The sequence below is a fragment of the Bombina bombina genome, chromosome 5 (assembly GCF_027579735.1).
Source record: "Bombina bombina isolate aBomBom1 chromosome 5, aBomBom1.pri, whole genome shotgun sequence".
NCBI classification, from domain to species: Eukaryota; Metazoa; Chordata; class Amphibia; order Anura; family Bombinatoridae; genus Bombina; species Bombina bombina.
In genome coordinates this window covers 446,119,171-446,139,254 of record NC_069503.1, presented here as the reverse complement: position 1 = coordinate 446,139,254, position 20,084 = coordinate 446,119,171, and the positions used below count along the sequence as shown (strand labels likewise).

Sequence of the window (20,084 nt, the reverse complement as noted above, 5' to 3'; positions counted from 1 at the left end):
TGACTCAAAAATGTTTAAAAATAAAAGACTGTGCACATTTTTTTTAATGGAAGTAAATTGGAGAGTTGTTTACAATTACATGCTGTATCTGAATCATGAAAATTTAATAAAACCTGAGTATCCTTTTAATAATTCGGCCCAATGAGTAAAATAAGTCAGAGTGTTGGTATCTGTGATACCTGCAGTATACTGGCAGTGTTGTTATCAACCTCTAATAAGGTATTGTGTGTTCTAATCACACAAAGCAGTGTTATTATCAACCTCACATATGGTATTGTGTTTTCTAATCACACAAAACACACCTGCTAAGTGTTGCAACAATAGTATCACTGTTACATTCTGTTTCCAGTCATTATAAGTTAATACTAGCAAAATCAACTCTTTATAGCATATAGTGTCTCTCAATTGTATACAATGCTACTGCTAAAGTATATGGTGGATAGGTGAAAACGCTAGACTCACAAAAAGTCCCTTCTATAGCGGGAGCTTAAATTACAATTACGCTGACTGATCAATTATCAAAATAGCTATTATAGCATAAATTCAAACTGAGTAAGCAATTAAAAAAGGAGGTACTATGACCTCGTGAGAGTGCCCCTGATGCATGTTTTACATAAGGCTTCCTCGGAGGGGTTCCCCTATGACTATGGCTCATTGCCGAAATGCGTCATCAGGTAACGGAGTACCTCCCCTACACCGACTTTTCTTGCTAGACATTTTCAATAATATCCATGATTTTTTTGTGAATACATTGAGTTTGAAGTCTACAGGTGCTCCTGCCTCTTTAAAGTTTACCTAAGAACATTGCAATGTTAAATATTCATAACTATCTTTGGCTTAAGTGCAGTTGATCAAATGTGGTGTTGGGTTAGTGTGCGAGTGATAAGTGTTAGTTTTATTAAGCAGCACGCTCCATTTAAGTGTATTGTGTGAAGAAGTTAGCACGGTCGTGATATCCAAAATCCTAAAGTTAGAGTACATCATGTTTCGCTCGTGTGCAAAGTGTTACTTTGAACTTTTAATACGCATGCTAAACGTCCTGCTTTAAAAGATTAATTCTAGAGAAGTTTAGATGCAAACAGGAAAAAAAAATCGGGCCACTTGTATTCTAACCCAATGGGTTGTAACAACCAATATTTAGAAAAAATAATGATGATATAGGATGATGGTTAGGAAGGAATACACAACAGAAAATGGAAACTTCATACTGCAAACATAAAGCTGTCCAACATAAATTAAGTTCATGAACATCATTACATTCAAACAGTGTCTCACAGTGTAGTTAACCGAAAGGTTGTATGCAAGTGAATTACAGAGGTGATAGAGCACTTTAAATATACAAATATAGTTTCCTATGTAAATCAATGTTACTTTCTGTGATATTAATATTCTAGGACTGGCATAGTCTTTTATGTGATTTCTACTCAGCTGTAAAAGTCTTTTTATAGCTACTTTTAAAGTAAAAAACATTGGTTAAATACCATTTTGAACAGCATTAAATATGTTTGATCACACACATATAATTCTATATTACTTTGTATACATGAGCTTATTAATAGAATAAAAAGTAATTGCTATATTCTAGAGCTCAGTTATTCTAACACTTTAGTGTTATCATGCCATAAAAATGTACTTTAATTTGTACTTTTATTTAAAATAAATAAATAAATAAAATGTAAAAAGCTTTCTGCTGTCTCCAAGTATTATATTGTATATCATAAAATACTACTAATAATATTATACTAAATGTACTATTTTGTGGTTAGGCATATTCCTGGGTGGGGGTGATATAAATAATTGATGCATCATACACTGTAACAGAAAATGGCATAAAGTATACAGAAAAATAAAAGAAAAATTTGAAGTCTGTATATGGAATTGTGAAAATTGGCAGACCCATCACTTGTAGAAATTTTAACTTTACAGAAAAAAAGGAAAAAAAAAAAAACATACTACATACTAAAGCAGAATACGTTATAAAAATGCTTTAAAGAGATATTAAACACTTTGAGGTGGTAATATAAAATTATAAATCATATATATATATATATATATATATATATATATATATATATATATATATATATATATATATATATAAAACTCTGCAATATACTTTCTAAAGATGATGCACAAGAAAGCCTGCAAACAGTTTGCTGAAGACAAGCAGACTAAGGACATGGATTACTGGAACCATGTTGTGGTCCAATGAGACCAAGATAAATGTATTTGTTTCAGATGGTGTCAAGCGTGTGTGGCGTCAACCAGGTGAGGAGTACAAAGACAAGCGTGTCTTGCCTACAGTCAAGCATGGTGGTGGGAGTGTCATGGTCTGGGCCTGCATGAGTGCTGTCGGTTCTGAGGAGCTACAGTTCATTAAAAAAAACTATGAATGCCAACATGTACTGTGACATACTGAAGCAGAGCATGATCCCCTCCCTTCGGGGAGATGGGCAACAGAGCAGTTTTCCAACATGATAACGACACCAAACACACCTCCAAGACGACCACTGCCTTGCTAAAGAAGCTGAGGGTAAAGATGATGGACTGGCTAAGCATGTCTCCAGACTTAAACCCTATTGAGCATCTGTGTGGCATCCTCAAATAAAAGGTGGGGGAGCGTAAGGTCTCTTTACATCCCCTAGCTCTGTGATGTCGTCATGGAGGAGTGGAAGAGGACTCCAGTGGCAACCTGTGAAGCTCTGGTGAACTCCATGCCCAACAGGGTTAAGGCAGAGCTGGAAAATAATGATGGCCACACAAAATATTGACACTTTGGGCCCAATTTGTACATTTCCACTTAAGGGTGTGCTCACTTTTGTTGCCAAACAACAGCAAATTTACACTGTTATACAGGCTGTACACTCACTACTTTACATTGTAGCAAAGTGTAATTTCTTCAGTGTTGTCACATGAAAAGATATAATAAAATATTTACAAAAATGTGAGGGGTGTACTCACTTTTGCGAGATACTGTATGTATGTGTATATATATATATATATATATATATATATATATACAGTATATATATATATATATATATATATATATATATATATATATATATATACAGTATATATATATATATATATATATATATAATAACACATGCATCCTATGATTACAGCTGAATTATAGCCTGAAATTTAACTTTTTCATCATTCGTCCAGTGCATTGCATCTGTGTTTTATCCACATGCATGTATTTTCTGAACATCTTACAAAAAAATGTAAAATTAATTAAAATAAGACAAAGAGCAGAGTCCCTGTTCGTATATAGAGTGTTTACAATCAATAGATCCTTCTTCTCAAAAGATTAGAGGTCCAGTTCCTGGAGATGGAGGATTATGGGATTTGGTTCCTGCAGATGCTTTAATTCTCCCAGCAGCAGCTCAGTAATCTCACAAACAAATGTGCTAAATAATGTAGCATGCTACTGCTTCCTGAAAATAAGTACATGTTTTTGTAACAATTAAAACAACCTCCAAGATGAAGAAAATATACATGACATTAAAAGATGCTGTTCATCTAAATTGATTTTTTTTTCTAAATAAGCTTCACAAAGAACTGTTGATGTTTTTGGAACTTTTTTATGATTTAGGAAACTGCTGCAAATATATGGTGTGTTACAAAGGGAATCTGTTAGTTTAGTTCACCTGTTTCTTCTTTGGTAAAGAGACATAAAAATAATTGTTTGCAGCAATAAATGAACACTTTCTAAACACATATATACACTTCATTTGTAGGAGCCAATACTTTACTAATACATGATTTGCCACTCTCATTTTGTTTGCAAAACTTGTATTGTTATGTACTATGTTATCTTTTTATCTCTGCCAAGACCATTTATAGAAAGATTGTAAAGTCTGCAGGGTACACTTACAGTTTTTACATTTGAAAAACCCAAAATGTTCAGTGTTAAATAACAGATATAGGGGCCAAATTATCAAGCTCCTTCAGGCTTGCTGGAAACAGCAGTAATGAATCAGCGGTCTAAGGACCCCTGCCCCAAAACTTGTCCGCCTGCTCTGAGGCTGCGGACATCAATCCTATATGATCGGGCTGATTGACACCCCCTGCTAGGGGCCGATTGTCCGTGAATCTGCAGGGGGTGGCATTGCACAAGCAGTTCACAAGAACTGCCTGTGCAATGATAAATGCAGACAGTGTATATATATATATATATATATATATATATATATATATATATAATTTTATGTTAAAACTGCAAATTGTTATATGTTGCTTTAAATATATATTTTGTAATATTATTAATAGATTAAATTAGTATTCTGGGTTAAATTGTAATCTTGTCGTAATTATGTGTAACAGGAATGATAAATACTGGTAGCTCTTGCAATGAATATGATGTGATCAGATTATACAGTAGGTACAAAAAAACTTTAATCAATTAATCAATTAACCAATTCCACATTACTACAGGTGCACAAAAAATTCAATTTCCTATTACTTTGAACTGGAACCACAAAAGGCATTTTGATATTGAGTCATAACCCTGTTGTCATTTCTTCCAACATGTTGTTAGGTTCTCATTAACCCCTTTTTCTTTACACATAACCTCTCATTATACTAATTTTAAGGAAGAATAAATATCATTGTAGATGAATGAAGCATAAAAGACTGTCAACATTGAGTTAAAGGGACATATATGCAAAATGTAAAAACTTTCGTAATAACTATTTTTTTGCTGCAATTAATTTCAGTGGCTAAACTCCCACTATAACTCCCACAAAGAGCTGCCTAATCAGGTGATCAGTTAGATAGTGAGAGAGTCTCCTGCACACTATGATAGCACACAAGGTACTCCATCATGCTAAGATAGCACCTGATATACTCCACCATGCTTTAATAGCACTGGAGATACTTTATCATTCTATGACAGTATCTGAGATACTCTACTATGCTATAAAAGCACCTGGGATATTTCAAAATGCTTTGATAGTACCTGGGATACTACATCATGCAATTATAAGACATCTGATGCTTCACCATGCTATAATAGCACCTGAGATGCTCCATCATGCTATAATACCCCTTGAGCGGTTTCATTATTCTATTAAATAACCTGAGATACTACAATATGTTAAGATAGCACCTGAGATACTCCAAAATTTTATAATAGCACCTCAGATACTCCACTATTCTTTGATAGCACCTGAGATACTCCACCATACAATATAACCTGTAATACTCCAGCATGTGATGATAACACCTGAGCTACTACTGCATTATATGAAAAAACTGAGCTACTACAACATGCTATGATAGCATCTGAGCTACTACAGCATTCTATGATAGCAACTGAGCTACTACAGCATGCTATGATGGCACCTGAGCTACTAAAGAATGCTATGACAGCAACTGAGCTACTACAGTATTCTATGAAAGCAACTGAGCTACTACAGCATGCTATGATAGCAACTGAGCTACTACAGCATACTATGATAGCAATTGAGCTACTAAAGAATGCTATGATAGCAACTGAGCTACTACAGCATGCTATGATAGCACCTGAGCTACTACAGCATGCTATGATAGCAACTGAACTACTGCAGCATGATATGATAGCACCTGAGCTACTAAAGCTGCTATCATAGCAACTGAATTACTACAGCATGCTATGATAGCAACTGCGCTACTACAGCATGCTATGATAGCAGCTGATCTACTAAAGCATGCTATGATAGCAACTGAGCTACTAAAGCATTCTATGATAACACCTGAGCTACTACAGCATGCTGTGATATCACCTGAGCTACTACAGCATGCTATGATAGCAACTAAACTACTACAGCATGATATGATAGCACCTGAGCTACTAAAGCATGCTGTGATAGCACCTATACTAAAGCAGCTATGATAGCACCTGAGCAACTACAGCATTCTATGATAGCACCTGAGCTACTACAGCATTCTATGATAGCACCTGGGCTACTACAGCATTCTATAATAGCAACTGAACTACTTCAGCATTCTATTATAGCAACTCAACTACTACAGCATGATATGATAGCAACTGAGCTACTACAGCTGCTATGATAGCACCTTAGCTACTACAGCATTCTATGATAGCACCTGAGCTACTAAAGCATGCTATGATAGCACCTGAGCTACTACAGCATGCTATGATAGCACCTGAGCTACTACAGCATTCTATGATAGCACCTGAGCTACTAAAGCATGCTATGATAGCACCTGAGCTACTACAGCATTCTATGATAGCACCTGAGCTACTACAGCAAGCTATGATAGCACCTGAGCTACTACAGCATGCTATGATAGCACCACCTGAGCTACTTTAATAGCACCGGAGATACTTGATCATTCTATGACAGCATCTGAGATACTGTACTATGCTATAAAAGCACCTGGGATATTCCAAAATGCTTTGATAGTACCTGAGATACTCCATCATGCAATTATAAGACATCTGATGCTTCACTATGCTATAATAGCACCTGAGATGCTCCATCATGCTATAATACCCCTTGAGCTGTTTCATTATTCTATTAAATAACCTGAGATACTACAATATGTTAAGATAGCACCTGAGATACTGCAAAATTTTATAATAGCACCTCAGATACTCCACTATTCTATTAGCACCTGAGATACTCCACCATACAATATCACCTGTAATACTCCAGCATGTGATAATAACACCTGAGCTACTACAGCATTATGATAGCAACTGAGCTACTACAGCTGCTATGATAGCACCTGAGCTACTACAGCAAAAATCAACAATTTACTATATGACAACTTCTGGCCCTCTGCATTTTTCTTCCTTTACAGATTTGTAAAAATTTACCTGGATCTCTTAAAGGGACAATCTACACCAGAATATTTACGCCTAGAATTAGAGTTTGGCGTTAGCTGTCAAAACCAGCGTTAGAGGCTCCTAACGCTGGTTTTGGGCTACCGCTGGTATTTAGAGTTTTGTAGGTAAGGGTCTAACGCTCACTTTGCAGTCGCGACTTTTCCATACCGCAGATCCCCCTACACCAATTGCGTATCCTATCTTTTCAATGGGATCTTTCTAACGCCGGTATTTAGAGTCGTGGCTGAAGTGAGCGTTAGAAATCTAACGACAAAACTCCAGCCGCAGAAAAAAGTCAGGAGTTAAGAGCTTTCTGGGCTAACGCCGGTTCATAAACCTCTTAACTACTGTGCTCTAAAGTACACTAACACCAATAAACTACCTATGTACCCCTAAACCGAGGCACCCCACATCGCCGCCACTCTATTATAATTTTTAACCCTTAATCTGCCGACCAAACACCGCCGCAACCTACGTTATCCCTATGAACCCCTAATCTTCCGCTCCCTAACATCGCCAACACCTAACTTCAAGTATTAACCCCTAATCTGCCGACCGGACCTCACCGCTACTCTAATACATTTATTAACCCCTAAAGCCTAAAAAGCCTAACCTTAACACTAACACCCCCCTAAGTTAAATATGATTTAATTCTAACTAAATAAATTAACTCTTATTAAATAAATTAATCCTATTTAAAGCTAAATACTTACATGTAAAATAAATCCTAATATAGCTACAATATAAATAATAATTATATTGTAGCTATTTTAGGATTAATATTTATTTTACAGGCAACCTTGTATTTATTTTAACCAGGTACAATAGCTATTAAATAGTTAATAACTATTTAATAGTTACCTAGTTAAAATAATTACAAAATTACCTGTAAAATAAATCCTAACCTAAGTTACAATTAAACCTAACACTACACTATCAATAAATTAATTAAATAAAATACCTACAATTACCTACAATTAAACCTAACACTACACTATCAATAAATTAATTAAATACAATACCTACAAATAAATACAATTAAATAAACTAACTAAAGTACAAAAAATAAAAAAGAACTAAGTTACAAAAAATAAAAAAATATTTACAAACATTAGAAAAATATTACAACAATTTTAAACTAATTACACCTACTCTAAGCCCCCTAGTAAAATAGCAAAGCCCCCCAAAATAAAAAAATGCCCTACCCTATTCTAAAATTAAAATAGAAAAGCTCTTTTACCTTACCAGCCCTTAAAAGGGCCTTTTGCGGGGCATGCCCCAAAGAATTCAGCTCTTTTGCCTGTAAAAAAAAAACATGCAATACCCCCCCCATTACAACCCACCACCCACATACCCCTAATCTAACCCAAACCCCCTTAAATAAGCCTAACACTAAGCCCCTGAAGATCTTCCTACCTTGTCTTCACCACACGGGTTCACCGATCGGTCCAGAAGAGGCTCCGAAGTCTTCATCCAAGCCCAAGCGGGGGCTGAAGATGTCCATGATCCGGCTGAAATCTTGATCCAAGCGGGAGCTGAAGAGGTCCATGATCCGACTAAAGTCTTCATCCAAGCGGGAGCTGAAGAGGTCCATGATCCGACTGAAGTCTTCATCCAAGCGGGAGCTGAAGAGGTCCATGATCCGGCTGAAGTCTTCTATCAAGCGGCATCTTCAATCTTCTTTCTTCCGGATCCATGTTCATCCCGCCGACGCGGAACATCCATCTTCACCGACGACTTCCGGACGAATGACGGTTCCTTTAAGGGACGTCATCCAAGATGGCGTCCCTCGAATTCCGATTGGCTGATAGGATTCTATCAGCCAATCGGAATTAAGGTAGCAAAATTCTGCCAATCAGATCAGCCAATCAGATTCAAGTTCAATCCGATTGGCTGATCCAATCAGCCAATCAGATTGAGCTCGCATTCTATTGGCAGTTCCGATCATAGCATAGAATCCTATCAGCCAATCGGAATTCGGGGGACGCCATCTTGGATGACGTCCCTTAAAGGAACCGTCATTCATCGGGAAGTTCCGCGTCGGCGGGATGAACATGGATCCGGAAGAAAGAAGATTGAAGACCCCGCTTGGAAGATGACATCGCCCGGATGGAAGACTTCTTCAGCGCCGCTTGGAGGATCACTTCATCGGATGGAAGACTTCTTCAGCGCCGCTTGGAGGATCACTTCTGCCACTCCGGATCTCCTCTTCAGTTCCATCGGTGGCTCGGCTGAGTGAAGACGACTCAAGGTAGGATGAACTTCAGGGGGGTAGTGGTAGGTTTTTTAAGGGGGGTTTGGGTTAGATTAGGGGTATGTGGGTGGTGGGTTTTAATGTTGGGGGGGGGGTTGTATTTTTCTTTTACAGGCAAAAGAGCAGTTTTCTTTGGGGCATGCCCAGCAAAAGGCCCTTTTAAGGGCTGGTAAGGTAAAAGAGCTTTGAACTTTTTTAATTTAGAATAGGGTAGGGCATTTTTTTATTTTGGGGGGCTTTGTTATTTTATTAGGGGGCTTAGAGTAGGTGTAATTAGTTTAAAATTGTTGTAATATTTTTCTAATGTTTGTAAATATTTTTTTATTTTTTGTAACTTGGTTCTTTTTTATTTTTTGTACTTTAGTTAGTTTATTTAATTGTATTTATTTGTAGGTATTGTATTTAATTCATTTATTGATAGTGTAGTGTTAGGTTTAATTGTAGATAATTGTAGGTATTTTATTTAATTAATTTATTGATAGTGTAGTGTTAGGTTTAATTGTAACTTAGGTTAGGATTTATTTTACAGGTAATTTTGTAATTATGTTAACTAGGTAGCTATTAAATAGTAAATAACTATTTAATAGCTATTGTACCTGGTTAAAATAAATACAAGGTTGCCTGTAAAATAAATATTAATCCTAAAATAGCTACAATATAATTATTATTTATATTGTAGCTATATTATGGTTTATTTTACAGGTAAGTATTTAGCTTTAAATAGGAATAATTTATTTAATAAGAGTTAATTTATTTCGTTAGATTTAAATTATATTTAACTTAGGGGGGTGTTAGTGTTAAGGTTAGACTTAGCTTTAGGGGTTAATACATTTATTAGAGTAGCAGTGAGGTCCGGTCGGCAGATTAGGGGTTAATACTTGAAGTTAGGTGTCGGCGATGTTAGGGAGGGCAGATTAGGGGTTAATACTATGTATTATAGGGTTATTGAGGCGGGAGTGAGGCAGATTAGGGGTTAATACATTTATTATAGTAGCGGTGAGGTCCGATCGGCAGATTAGGGGTTAATAAATATAATATAGGGGTCGGCGGTGTTAGGGGCAGCAGATTAGGGGTTCATAGGGATAACGTAGGTTGCGGCGGTGTACGGAGAGGCAGATTAGGGGTTAAAAAAAATATGCAGGTGTCAGCGATAGCGGGGGCGGCAGATTAGGGGTTAATAAGTGTAAGGCTAGGGGTGTTTAGACTCGGGGTACATGTTAGGGTGTTAGGTGCAGACATAGGAAGTGTTTCCCCACAGGAAACAATGGGGCTGCATTAGGAGCTGAACGCTGATTTTTTGCAGGTGTTAGGTTTTTTTTCAGCTCAAAATGCCCCATTGTTTTCTATGGAGGAATCGTGCACGAGCACGTTTTTGAAGCTGGCCGCGTCCGTAAGCACCGCTGGTATTGTGAGTTGCAGTGGCGGTAAATATGCTCTACGCTCCCTTTTTGGAGCCTAACGCAGCCCTTCTGTGAACTCTAAATACCATCGGTATTTAAAAGGTGCGGGAGAAAAAAAGCCAGCGTTAGATACGCGGGTCGTTACCGACAAAACTCTAAATCTAGCCGTTGTTGTTTTAAAAGATAGATAATCCCTTTATTAACCATTCCCTAGTTTTGCATAACCAACACAGTTATATAAATATACTTTTTACTTCTGTGATTATCTTGTATCTAGGCCTCTAAAAACTGCCTGTTATTTCAGTTCTTTTGACAGACTTGCATTTTAGCCAATTAGTGCTGGCTCTTAGGAACTCCACCTGCGTGAGCACAGTGTTATCTATATGAAACACATAAACAAACACCCTCTAGTGGTGAAAAACTGTCAAAATGCCCTAAGCTAAGAGGTGGCCTTTAAGGGCTTAGAAATTAGCATATGAACCTCCTAGATTTAGCTTTCAACTAAGAATACCAAGAGAACAAAGCAAAATTGGTGATAGAAGTACATTGGAAAATTGTTTAAAATTACATGCTCTATCTGAATAATGAAAGTTTGTTTTGGACTAGACTGCCCCTTCAAGCAGAGATCAGATCTCTGGTTATTTTAATAAATGTCCCCCAATTGCCCCCATATTTCAGTGTAGAGTTCATTCTTAAAAAAATAAAAATAGTAGCATCTTTATTTTTTAATAAAGTAACTGCACAAAGCAGTTATTAGGGGTTAACGTTGGCAGGTGTGGGGTGTTAGAATAAAATGGCACATATAGTGCCTTTACATTGCGGTGTATGGGGAACTGTGTGTTTTCTATAAATATATATGTATATGCTTATATACATATATATGTATGTGTTAAGAAGAGCTGATGTATGTATTAATGAAGATTTTATATACATTATTTTTTCTCCCACTAGAGCACCTTATTTACTGCCATTGTGGTAGCAGGTAATCCATCCAATTATGGTTGTTTAGTTAGTCAATTGTGGGGGTAAAATTACAATGCACAATATTCTTATTAAGATATATTAGATTCTTATGTATTCCATGCATTTATATGTAAGTAGAGTCAAATAATAATAATAATTTTACATCCATTTACATTATTTTTATGATTAATAATGATTCTCCATATTATACATCAATTGAGTTATTTGTGTTTATCTATCACAGGCTTGGATGAAATTTAGGGGTTTTGATGACATATTAGTTTTGGTAACAGGACAAATGCTAATTACAGAGTTGTGAAAATGGCCTTCATTTACCATAGTTAAACAATCCCTTAGCTGGCAGTTCATTGTTTTGCAATGTGGTTCTAATCTCCAAGGGTTTTTGCAATGTTTCAAGCTGTGCAAGGATTACAGATAACCTTTTTGTTACCAGACAGGATTTCTAACACAATGTGTTGCAGTCCTTTTGGCAATCAAGCAGTCATTTTCCCTTGTGACTAAGGCATTTTCAGACCAATGAGATCATCCAAGTTAAAAACATTTTTAGTTATATATTATTATCTTTGTTTACGTTATGTAAATAAACATTGTCCTACTGAGAGATTTTAATTATTATTATTTTTTTAATATTTGCATCCCATATTTTTTCTTCACTTAATACAATTTTTTTTACTATGTACATGTATTTTGGTAAATTAATTTCATGGAGAAATAATAAATATCTGAATGAAAAGAATCAATAAATCCTTCTAAAGTATTTGACAAGTCTGAATGTTGGAGACCAATAGCAGAAAATATTCGAAATAAAATAACGTAAAATAATAATTCCTCATCACCAAAAGTATTATTATGGTATACAGTCACTTTCAGCTTCATATGAGGCTATGTAACTTGTACTATTGTGCTAGCTACCTAAGTGGAACATACTTCCTAATTGAGAAGTACAAAGAAGAAGAAACAATCTGCCAGCAAGCATGCCCCTATGTCCAACAGGGATGTGCCACATACATATCATAATACCTCATTTTCCCCAAAAGTGAAATTCAATGTTTATTCAGCAAACAAATAATTCCAACTACAACATTCCGGCCACCTTGGCCTTAATCATGCATGATTAAGGCCAAGATGGCCGAAACGTTGCAGTTGGAATTATTTGTTTCCTGAATAAACATTGAATTTTACTTTTGGTGCTGAGGAATTATTATTGGACATTGATACTGAAGGGTATGTAGTAACCCTACCTATGTGCATCATAAAGAGCAGGTACAGTTGTCTATACCCAGGAGTTGCTGAAGCCAGGTATCATTTTCTAACTAAATAAAATAAAGGAAATCATGTAGACGCTGAAGAGATGGTCTACAAACCCTGCTGTCGTATTACTTTGGGGAAAATTAGGTATTATGATATGTATGTGGCACACCCCTGTTGGACATAGGGGCATGCTTGCTGGCAGATTGTTTCTTCTTCTTTGTACTTCTCAATTAGGAAGTATGTTCCACTTAGGTAGCTAGCACAATAGCGCAATTTACAGAGACTCATATGAAGCTGAAAGTGACTGTATACAATAATATTTGAAAAAGTTGCTTAAACACTAAGGCCTAGATTTGGAGTTTGGCGTTAGCCGTGAAAACCAGCGTTAGAGGCTCCTAACGCTGGTTTTAGGCTACCGCCGGTATTTGGAGTCAGTGATTAAAGGGTCTAACGCTCACTTTTCAGCCGCGACCTTTCCATACCGCAGATCCCCTTACGTCAATTGCGTATCCTATCTTTTCAATGGGATCTTTCTAACGCTGGTATTTAGAGTCGTGTCTGAAGTGAGCGTTAGAGCTCTAACGACAAAACTCCAGCCGCCGGAAAATAGCAGGAGTTAAGAGCTTTCTGGGCTAACGCCGGTTCATAAAGCTCTTAATTACTGTACCCTAAAGTACACTAACACCCATAAACTACCTATGTACCCCTAAACCGAGGTCCCCCCACATCGCCGCCACTCGATTTAAATTTTTTAACCCCTAATCTGCCGACCGCCACCTACGTTATACTTATGTACCCCTAATCTGCTGCCCCTAACCCCGCCGACCCCTGTATTACATTTATTAACCCCTAACCTGCCCCCCACAACGTCGCCGCCAGCTACTTACAATAATTAACCCCTAATCTCCCGACCGCAAAGCGCCGCCACCTACGTTATCCTTATGTACCCCTAATCTGCTGCCCCTAACACCGCCGACCCCTATATTATATTTATTAACCCCTAATCTGCCCCCCTCAACGTCGCCGACACCTGCCTACACTTATTAACCCCTAATCTGCCGAGCGGACCTGAGCGCTACTATAATAAAGTTATTAACCCCTAATCCGCCTCACTAACCCTATCATAAATAGTATTAACCCCTAATCTGCCCTCCCTAACATCGCCGACACCTACCTTCAATTATTAACCCCTAATCTGACGACCGGAGCTCACCGCTACTATAATAAATGGATTAACCCCTAAAGCTAAGTCTAACCCTAACACTAACACCCCCCTAACTTAAATATAATTTACATCTAACGAAACAAATTAACTCTTATTAAATAACTTATTCCTATTTAAAGCTAAATACTTACCTGTAAAATAAATCCTAATATAGCTACAATATAAATTATAATTATATTATAGCTATTTTAGGATTAATATTTATTTTACAGGCAACTTTGTAATTATTTTAACCAGGTACAATAGCTATTAAATAGTTAAGAACTATTTAATAGTTACCTAGTTAAAATAATAACAAATTTACCTGTAAAATAAATCCTAACCTAAGATATAATTAAACCTAACACTACCCTATCAATAAATTAATTAAATAAACTACCTACAATTACCTACAATTAACCTAACACTACACTATCAATAAATTAATTAAACACAATTCCTACAAATAAATACAATTAAATAAACTAGCTAAAGTACAAAAAATAAAAAAGAACTAAGTTACAAAAAATAAAAAAATATTTACAAACATCAGAAAATTATTACAACAATTTTAAACTAATTACACCTACTCTAAGCCCCCTAATAAAATAACAAAGACCCCCAAAATAAAAAATTCCCTACCCTATTCTAAATTAAAAAAGTTAAAAGCTCTTTTACCTTACCAGCCCGGAACAGGGCCCTTTGCGGGGCATGCCCCAAGAATTTCAGCTCTTTTGCCTGTAAAAAAAAACATACAATACCCAAGCCCCCCAACATTACAACCCACCACCCACATACCCCTAATCTAACCCAAACCCCCCTTAAATAAACCTAACACTAAGCCCCTGAAGATCTTCCTACCTTGTCTTCATCATCCAGGTATCACCGATCCGTCCTGGCTCCAACATCTTCATCCAACCCAAGCGGGGGTTGGCGATCCATCATCCGGTGGCTGAAGAGGTCCAGAAGAGGCTCCAAAGTCTTCCTCCTATCCGGCAAGAAGAGGACATCCGGACCGGCAAACATCTTCTCCAAGCGGCATCTTCGATCTTCTTGCATCCGGTGCGGAGCGGGTCCATCTTGAAGCAGGCGACGCGGATCCATCCTCTTCTTCCGTTGTCTCCCGACGAATGACGGTTCCTTTAAGGGACGTCATCCAAGATGGCGTCCCTTGAATTCCGATTGGCTGATAGGATTCTATCAGCCAATCGGAATTAAGGTAGGAATATTCTGATTGGCTGATGGAATCAGCCAATCAGAATCAAGTTCAATCCGATTGGCTGATCCAATCAGCCAATCAGATTGAGCTCGCATTCTATTGGCTGATCGGAAAAGCCAATAGAATGCGAGCTCAATCTGATTGGCTGATTGGATCAGCCAATCGGATTGAACTTGATTCTGATTGGCTGATTCCATCAGCCAATCAGAATATTCCTACCTTAATTCCGATTGGCTGATAGAATCCTATCAACCAATCGGAATTCAAGGGACGCCATCTTGGATGACGTCCCTTAAAGGAACCGTCATTCGTCGGGAGACAACGGAAGAAGAGGATGGATCCGCGTCGCCTGCTTCAAGATGGACCCGCTCCGCACCGGATGCAAGAAGATCGAAGATGCCGCTTGGAGAAGATGTTTGCCGGTCTGGATGTCCTCTTCTTGCCGGATAGGAGGAAGACTTTGGAGCCTCTTCTGGACCTCTTCAGCCACCGGATGATGGATCGCCAACCCCCGCTTGGGTTGGATGTAGATGTTGGAGCCAGGACGGATCGGTGATACCTGAATGGTGAAGACAAGGTAGGAAGATCTTCAGGGGCTTAGTGTTAGGTTTCTTTAAGGGGGGTTTGGGTTAGATTAGGGGTATGTGGGTGGTGGGTTGTAATGTTGGGGGGGTATTGTATGTGTTTTTTTTACAGGCAAAAGAGCTGAAATTCTTGGGGCATGCCCCGCAAAGGGCCCTGTTCAGGGCTGGTAAGGTAAAAGAGCTTTTACATTTATTAATTTAGAATAGGGTAGGGAATTTTTTATTTTCGGGGTCTTTGTTATTTTATTAGGGGGCTTAGAGTAGGTGTAATTAGTTTAAAATTGTTGTAATAATTTTCTGATGTTTGTAAATATTTTTTTATTTTTTGTAACTTAGTTCTTTTTTATTTTTTGTACTTTAGCTAGTTTATTTAATTGTATTTATTTGTAGGAATTGTGTTTAATTAATTTATTGATAGTGTAGTGTTAGGTTAATTGTAGGTAATTGTAGGTAGTTTATTTAATTAATTTATTGATAGGGTAGTGTTAGGTTTAATTATATCTTAGGTTAGGATTTATTTTACAGGTAAATTTGTTATTATTTTAACTAGGTAACTATTAAATAGTTCTTAACTATTTAATAGCTATTGTACCTGGTTAAAATAATTACAAAGTTGCCTGTAAAATAAATATAAATCCTAAAATAGCTACAATATAATTATTCGTTATATTGTAGCTATATTAGGATTTATTTTACAGGTAAGTATTTAGCTTTAAATAGGAATAAGTTATTTAATAAGAGTTAATTAATTTCGTTAGATGTAAATTATATTTAAGTTAGGGGGGTGTTAGTGTTAGGGTTAGACTTAGCTTTAGGGGTTAATCCATTTATTATAGTAGCGATGAGCTCCGGTCGTCAGATTAGGGGTTAATAATTGAAGTTAGGTGTCGGCGATGTTAGGGAGGGCAGATTAGGGGTTAATACTATTTATGATAGGGTTAGTGAGGCGGGTTAGGGGTTAATAACTTTATTATAGTAGCGGTGCGGTCCGCTCGGCAGATTAGGGGTTAATAAGTGTAGGCAGGTGTCGGCGACGTTGTGGGGGGCAGATTAGGGGTTAATAAATATAATATAGGGGTCGGCGATGTTAGGGCAGCAGATTAGGGGTACATAGGGATAACGTAGGTTGCGGCGGTTTACGGAGCGGCAGATTAGGGGTTAAAAAAAATATGCAGGGGTCAGCGATAGCGGGAGCGGCAGATTAGGGGTTAATAAGTGTAAGGTTAGGGGTGTTTAGACTCGGGGTACATGTTAGAGTGTTAGGTGCAGACGTAGGAAGTGTTTCCCCATAGGAAACAATGGGGCTGCGTTAGGAGCTGAACGCTGCTTTTTTGCAGGTGTTAGGTTTTTTTTCAGCTCAAACAGCCCCATTGTTTCCTATGGGGATATCGTGCACGAGCACGTTTTTGAGGCTGGCCGCGTCCGTACGCAACTCTGGTATCGAGAGTTGCATTTGCGGTAAAAATGCTCTACGCTCCTTTTTTGGAGCCTAACGCAGCATTTGTTTGAACTCTCGATACCAGAGTTAAATTTATGGTGCGGCCAGAAAAAAGCCCGCGGAGCGTTAACAGCCCTTCTACCGCCAAACTCCAAATCTAGGCCTAAATAAATGCTAAATAGAATGATATATTCAAAGCAAATAGGGAATAGACTTGTGCAGCAATGATAAATCTTTCAGAACGAATATTCTGAAAAATGTGTTTATCAGAATAGTTGTTGGCTGCACTATTTGGTATTTGTTTAGTTTGAAATGAAACAAATACTGAATATTCGAAGAACATATACATTAATTTTCATTAAACAAATATAATTTTTTTTTGCTACAGGTGAACCATTTCACCTGTAGCCTTATACTTACCCTCTAGCCCGCTGGAGAACTGCGCTAATTTTACCCTGCTTCATAGAGCCCTGGGTCGTGCTAATAGGAGATCCTCTGCACTAAGCCTCCTATTAGCACAACCAGGGGCTCTGTTTTTGTCACAAATTCACATTCATAAGGAAACTAATGCACAAGCCTTCCTGAGAATAATATGCTGGTTTACTTTTTTTTAAAATTAGCTATATTGTAACCTAGGTTTCCTTTTCTGCTGAGGCTAATTAGAGACAGTTATTAATGGATTATTAGAATATGCATCAATTTTGTCCTTTCTTGGTATTGTGAATTGATAGAAAAAACACTCTGATAATGAACTAAAGTTAAATTGTTATCTACTCAGAACAAGCACAAGATTGTGATTAACCCCTTTATTTTTTAACTACTGCCTTCTCCCTCTTTTACTTCTCTACTTGCACAGTAACAGTGTCATCACTGGGGAGACACTTTAGCCCCTAACATAATGGTTGCCCTCTCATGTTCCCCCAACTGTGATCATCCCTCAAACACAGTTTTCAATGCCTAGGACATGCCCCAACTCCACCAACTGCTGCTAATGTCACTCCTGACCCTACTCATGACATGCCCAACTCCCCCTGAAGGCACACACTGAACTCTGCCCATGGAAATCAGACACCTCCCATCACTGCTGCATCAACAACACACAGGTGAGCCTCCTGAAACTACAGAGTTGTATGTATGTGCCCCCCTTTATGCAGTTTCTAGAGACACCACAGCACATCAAATAGAAATTGACAAGTAAATAAAGCACTACTTTGTATATTCAGAGCAGATGGCATATTGAAGCTTGGTGGTGCTTTGTACCCCACTATTCTCTTTGATCTACCAGTACCTAGTGCATTTTCACACTGTTCCTTGGAAAACTGCAGTTCTCCTGACTGCAATCTTTCTAACACTTTCAGACATGACTGTCACAACTACTTGCAGCTTAAAGGTAAATAACAGCACAGTGGCAAAAAGAAAAGATTACAGATTCAGTCTGCTAAAGGTCTGACCTAACCACATGAAATATACACAACCAAAACAAAGGAATATGCTGAAACAAGTCAAGCAATTTTTGAAGTGCAGATGACTTGGTTATTTTGAGCTGATGAAACACTTATTGAGAAAGTGCTTACAGAAATAACATCCACCATATTCTTCTACAGAAAAACTAGAGGAGTCAGTTTTGTTAGAACAGAGAAACAACTGTGCCAGCCAAGCATCATTTCCACAGAGCATTACAAAAAATGTTACATGTAAAATCTGCAAGTGATTAAGGAGTGACAGTCAATCAACACATAAAGAGTATATATATATATATATATATATATATATATATATATATATATATATATATATATAAAACAACAACATCTTCATCTGGTTAATTTCTTAGTGAATACATTTGCACTAGCAAAATACTTCAGTGCTTTGTAACAAATAGAGATTAAAAAGAGAGATGCAGATATTTCTGGGTAGTTACAGTGCAGCAAATAATTTTAACAATCTACATAGTCATTTATACAAGTTATATTAATACTTCATCATCATATGATGCAGAGATATTTTTTAGCTGTCGGCAAAGTCAATCAGTCAAAGGAAATATAAGAAACTGAAAATGTAATATTTCCTTAAATATTTGAAAATTTGCTCTGAAAACAATTTTAAGCTAATATAGTTATGTTTTAATTTGTTTTAACCATAAAAAAAATATTTGCAGAAAGAGAAATTTCAATAACAGTTCCGGGGTGCTCAGCTTGCTGTGATGTTCTTATACAATAGTTATAAAACTGATAATAGTCCACAACAGTTGTAAATGAGTTCTTTAAACCCAAACGTTTTAGTTCTTTGATACAATGGTGAGTAGTAAGTAATTACTGCTTACCAACTATTACCCCAATCATATGAGGTAAGGTGCTCGCTCAGCTGATGGTAGAATGAAGTGAGTTCTCCGTGCCTCCCTGAGTAGATATCCAAGTTTTCCCTTTAGTCCAGGGATCTCCATCTTGGGATGCTGATACGTGGGAAAATGGAAATCCTGGACTCTCTTAAAAAAGAAGAGGTAGACTGTGTTCTGTGTATATATATATCTCCAATGGTGGTAGGAATCTTTGTCCCCTCTGGTGGTCTTAAGGATTTTTATATACACACTGGTGGTGAGAATCTCTGTCCTCTCAGGACCTCATCTTGATATTATACATGGAGGAGAAAAAAGAGGCACATAGCGTAATACTGTATGTACAAAGGATAAATATTTATTAGGTAATAAAATATGCTTACAATATAAAACCTCAATCAATTATGAGGTAAGGTTATGGCATGTAAAAGAGACACAGTTATACTTTGTTCCAAGGTCCCAGTGCAGCTTATGTATGTCAAGAGGAAAGTATTAGAAAATAATATACCATCCTTTAATGGTCAGAACCAGTCTGGCCTTTACCTTAGTACAACAAATAGTCTCCACTAGTGTC

The 20,084-nt window shown here is 37.2% G+C and overlaps 1 protein-coding gene across 1 annotated transcript in view; it reads left to right on the top strand.

The window, feature by feature from the left end:
• VWC2 (von Willebrand factor C domain containing 2) overlaps positions 1–20,084 on the top strand; it is a 789,648-nt gene that overhangs the window by 386,081 nt on the left and 383,483 nt on the right. The gene's annotated exons all lie outside the window — the stretch shown is intronic.